At 48.8% G+C, this 5,053-nt stretch overlaps 1 long non-coding RNA gene across 1 annotated transcript; it reads right to left on the bottom strand.

The window, feature by feature from the left end:
* Positions 1 to 268: 268 nt before the first annotated feature.
* On the bottom strand, positions 269 to 4,641 carry LOC135537878 (uncharacterized). The gene is made up of 3 exons (XR_010455292.1): positions 4,593 to 4,641; positions 1,175 to 1,202; positions 269 to 395 (listed from the first exon to the last, which is right to left on the bottom strand). It is a non-coding gene; the product is annotated as an uncharacterized LOC135537878 (long non-coding RNA).
* Positions 4,642 to 5,053: the final 412 nt, after the last annotated feature.

The following is a 5,053-nucleotide window of genomic DNA, read 5'->3' as shown; positions in this document are numbered from 1 at the left end:
GTACACTAGAGGTAACACTCGCAGCTCCAGTGTATAGTAGTGTTTCATATTGTACACTAGAGCGAACACTCACAGATCCAGTGTATTGTAGTGTATCATATTGTATTGTACACTAGAGCTAACACTCACAGATCCAGTGTATTGTAGTGTATCATATTGTATTGTACACTAGAGGTTACACTCACAGCTCCAGTGTATTGTAGTGTATCATATTGTATTGTACACTAGAGTGAACACTCACAGCTCCAGTGTATAGTAGTGTATCATATTGTACACTAGAGTGAACACTCACAGCTCCAGTGTCCTTCTTGCTGCCCTTGTGAGAGGAAGCCACCACCGCCAGATACTGGATCACCTTCTTCGTGTTCTCCGTCTTCCCTGCTCCAGACTCACCTCTGGTGGGGTAGAGAGTAGAGAGACAGGGGGTTAGAGAGAGAGAGACAGGGGGTTAGGGAGAAGAGGGACAGGGGTCCAGACTCACCTCTGTCTAATTCAGAAGTGTCAGATAGAAACTTATGGCTAAACTCAGATTGACATTTCAGAACCATAGGGTTCTATCTGCAGATGCACCCCCCCCAAAAAAAAAAACTATTTACAAATGTCTCAAGATTTTGATACTCTGCACTTTAGGTACCTCGTTTTGAAAGAAGAATTCCCTATGCTCTTAGAAAACAGGTGCTATCTAGAACCTAAAAGGGTTCTTCTGCTGTCACCAATAGGAGTACTATTTGAAGAACCCTTTGAAGAACCCTTTTGGGTTCCATGTGAAACCCTTTCCACAGAGGGTTCTAAATGAAACTCAAAAGGGTTCGACCTGGAACGAAAAAGGGTTCTACCTGGAACCAAAAAGGGCTCTACCTGGAACCAAAAAGGGCTCTACCTGGAACCAAAAAGGGCTCTACCTGGAACCAAAAGGGTTCTACCTGGAACCAAAAAGGGTTCTCATATGGGGACAGCGGAAGAACCCTTTTGGAACCCTTTATTCTAACAGTGAACAAAATAATTGTGAGAGATGTGAAAACGTTGATGCTCCAAATCTCAGAACGTTGCTTAGCTCAGGTAGAACCTGATAGACCCAAGGGATAAGGTGACATTAGGGACGCATCCCTGGTACAAGGGGCAACAAGGTCATTGTGTTGGAAAAAACATGTTTGTGTTTGAGGTTTGGACTCACGTGCACAGAATTGACTGGTCCTCACGCTCTGTGGAGAAAGACAGAGAGAAAGGGAGGTATGGAGGGAGGGAGAAAGGGAAGGGAGGGGAGAGGGAGAGGGAGGGAGGGAGGGGAGAGAGGGGAGAGGAGGGAGGGAGAAAGGGAGAGAAGGGAGAGGAGAGGGAGGGAGGGAGAAAGGGAGAGAGGGAGAGAGACAGGGAGAGAGGGAGAAAGGGAGGGAGAAAGAGAGAGAGGGGAGAGGAGGGAGGGAGAAAGGGAGAGAGGGAGAGAGGGAGGGAGAAAGGAGAGAGAGGGGGAGAGGAGAGGGAGGGAGGGAGAGAGAGGGAGGAGAGAGGAGAGGGAGGGGAGGGGGAGAAAGGGAGAGAGAGGGAGAGGGAGAGGGAGGGAGAAAGGGAGAGAGAGAGGAGGGAGGGAGAAAGGGAGAGAGGGGAGAGGAGGGAGGGAGGGAGAACGGGAGAGAGAGGGGAGGGAGGGAGGGAGGGAGAAAGGGAGAGAGAGAGGGAGGGAGGGAGAAAGGGAGAGAGGGGAGAGGGAGAGGGAGGGAGGGAGAGAAAGGGAGAGAGAGGGAGAGGGAGGGAGGGAGAGAGAGGGAGAGAGGGAGAGGGGAGAGGGAGGGAGGGAGAAAGGGAGAGAGAGGGAGAGGGAGGGAGGGAGAGAAAGGGAGAGAGAGGGAGAGGGAGAGGGAGGGAGAAAGGGAGAGAGGAGGGAGGGAGAAAGGGAGAGAGGGGAGAGGAGGGAGGGAGAAAGGGAGAGGAGGGAGGGAGAAAGGGAGAGAGAGGAGGGAGGGAGAAAGGGAGAGAGGGGAGAGGAGGGAGGGAGAAAGGGAGAAAGGGAGAGAGGGGAGAGGGGGAGGGAGGGAGAAAGGGAGAGAGGGAGAGAGGGGAGAGGAGGGAGGGAGAAAGGGAGAGAGGGGAGAAACGGAGAGAGGGGAGAAGAGGGAGGGAGAAAGGGAGAGAGGGGAGAGGAGGGAGGGAGAAAGGGAGAGGAGGGAGGGAGAAAGGGAGAAAGGGAGAGAGGGGAGAGGAGGGAGGGAGAAAGGGAGAGAGGGGAGAAACGGAGAGAGGGGAGAAGAGGGAGGGAGAAAGGGAGAGAGGGGAGAGGGAGGGAGGGAGAAAGGGAGAGAGGGAGAAAGGCAGAGAGGGGAGAGGAAGAAAGGGAGAGAGGGGAGAGGAGGGAGGGAGGGGGAGAGAGAGGGAGGGAGGTAGAAAGGGAAGGGAGGGGAGAGGAGGGAGGGAGAAAGGGAGTGAGGGGAGTGGAGGGAGGGGGGGAGAGAGAGGGAGGGAGGGGGAGAGAAGGGGAACAGAGGGAGAGAGATGGGTTAAGGCAGGACAGTTGAAGCCAAGCTGAACACACCAAACATGAACTCAAGGTGCTCTGTTCACTCACACATAGAGGAAAGACTGGAGGCCAGGAATAGCTTCCTAAATCTTCCTAAATCTATTTCTGCACCAGATTAACTTCTCTGTCACTCAACATTGGCTAAAAATAGCAGGGGGGTGGAGAGGGCTACTGGAGGAAGGTAACCTTGGTAACCTGCTCCATGTATGGGTATTTTGAAACACACACACACACACATACACCTACACACACCTTATCACACACAACTTAACACAGACAGACTGAAGGTAACCTTGGTAACCTGCTCCATGTCTGGGTATTTTGGAGATCACCTCCTTCTGATGGCAGGAAACTGGACCAGTAGGATTTGGGTTCTGTCTGAAATTGTATCCTATTCCCTAAATAATGCACTACTTTTGGGTTCCATGTCGTACACTCTGTGGAAAGGGTTCTACATGGAACCCCAAATAGTTCTGTCTGTTTAATCGCTATCCTGTTGCCTCGCCACTTTACCATTACCTATATGTACAGATCTACAGTTGAAGTCGGAAGTTTACATACACCTTAGCCAAATACATTTAAATTCAGTTTTTCACAATTCCTGACATTTAGTCCTAGTAAACATTCCCTGTCTGAGGTCAGTTAGGATCACCACTTTATTTTAAGAATGTGAAATGTCAGAATAATAGTAGAGAGAATTATTTATTTCAGCTTTTATTTATTTCATCACATTCCCAGTGGGTCAGAAGTTTACATACACTCAATTAGTATTTGGTAGCATTGCCTTTAAATGGTTTAACTTGGGTCAAACAATTCGGGTTGCCTTCCACAAGCTTCCCACAATAAGTTGGGTGAATTTTGGGCCCATTCCTCCTGACAGAGCTGGTGTAACAGTCAGGTTTGTAGGCCTCTGGCTCGCACACACCTTTTTCAGTTCTGCCCACAAATATTCTATAGGATTGAGGTCAGGGCTTTGTAATGGCCACTCCAATACCTTGACTTTGCTGTCCTGCCGTTTTGCCACAACTTTGGAAACATGCTTGGGGTCATTGTCCATTTGGAAGACCCATTTGCGAACAAGCTTTAACTTCCTGACTGATGTCTTGAGATGCTGCTTCAATATATCCTATATCCTTTTTGTTTTCATCAGACCAGAGGACATTTCTCCAAAAGTATGATCTTTTGTGCCTATGTGCAATTGCAAACTGGCTTGCCTTGAAGCAGTGGCTTCATCCTTGTTGAGCGGCCTTCAGGTTATGTCGATATAGGGACACGTTTTATTGTGGATATAGATACCTTGTACCGGGTTTCCTCCAGCATCTTCACAAGGTTCTTTGCTGTTGTTCTGGGATTGATTACACTTTCGCACCAAGCACGTTCATCTCTAGGAGACAGAATCTATTCCTTCCTGAGCGGTATGACGGCTGCGTGGTCCCATGGTGTTTATACTTATGGACTATTGTTTGTACAGATGAATGCGGTACCTTCAGGCATTTGGAATTGCTCCCAAGGATGAACCAGACTTGTGGAGGTTTTTCTTTTCTGAGGTCTGGCTGATTTCTTTTGATTTTCCCATGATGTCAAGCAAAGAGGCACTGAGTTTGAAGGTAGGCCTGAAATACATCCAGAGGTACACCTCCAATTGACTCAAATGATGTCAATTAGCCTATCAGAAGCTTCTAAAGCCATGACTTCATTTTCTGGAATTTTCCAAGCTGTTTAAAGGGCAGTAAACTTAGTGTATGTAAAACTTGACCACTGGAATTGTGATACAGTGAATGATAAGTGAAATAATCTGTCTGTAAACAATTGTTGAAAAAATTACACACACACACACACACACACACACACACACACACACACACACACACACACACACCTGTCTGTCTGTCACTGTCTGTCTGTCTGTCTGTCTGTCTGTCTGTCTGTCTGTCTGTCTGCCTCTCTCTGTCTGTCTGTCTCTCTCTCCACTCTCTCTCTCACTCTCTCTGTCTGTCTGTCTGTGTCCCTCTCTGTGTCCCTCTCTGTGTCCCTCTCTCTGTGTCCCTGTGTCCCTCTTCTCTGTGTCCCTCCCTTTTACCTTGCATCATGTTCCTGTAAGCGTTATCAGTGATGGAGTAGATATGAGGGAGGAACCTCGTGGCGTTTCTTCCCTTATAAATCTGAATGATCTTCTCTGAGTAGATAGGAAGCATCTTATAGGGGTTCACCACCACACAGAACAGACCTGAATACGTCTGGAGAGGAGGGGAGAGGAGGGGAAGGAGAAAGAGGAGAAGAGGGAGGGGGAGAGGAGGTGAAGGAAGAGGATGGAGGAAGAGGGAGAGAGGAGGGAGTATGGAGGAAGAGGAGAGGAGGAGGGGAGGAGGAAGAGAGGAGGAGGAGGAGGAGGAGAAAGAGGGAGGAGAGGGGCAAGAGGAGGAAGAGACAGGGGAAAAAGGAGGAAGAGGAAGAAGAGGAAGATGATGAAGAGGAGGAGGAAAGGTTAGATCAACATACAGTTAAAACCAAGTCATCATTTTTGTTCCGTACACATGATAA

Source organism: Oncorhynchus masou, unplaced genomic scaffold (assembly GCF_036934945.1).
Source record: "Oncorhynchus masou masou isolate Uvic2021 unplaced genomic scaffold, UVic_Omas_1.1 unplaced_scaffold_8655, whole genome shotgun sequence".
Lineage (NCBI taxonomy): Eukaryota > Metazoa > Chordata > Actinopteri > Salmoniformes > Salmonidae > Oncorhynchus > Oncorhynchus masou.
The sequence above is the reverse complement of the archived record's forward strand: the minus strand, read 5'-3'. Positions and strand labels throughout refer to the sequence as shown.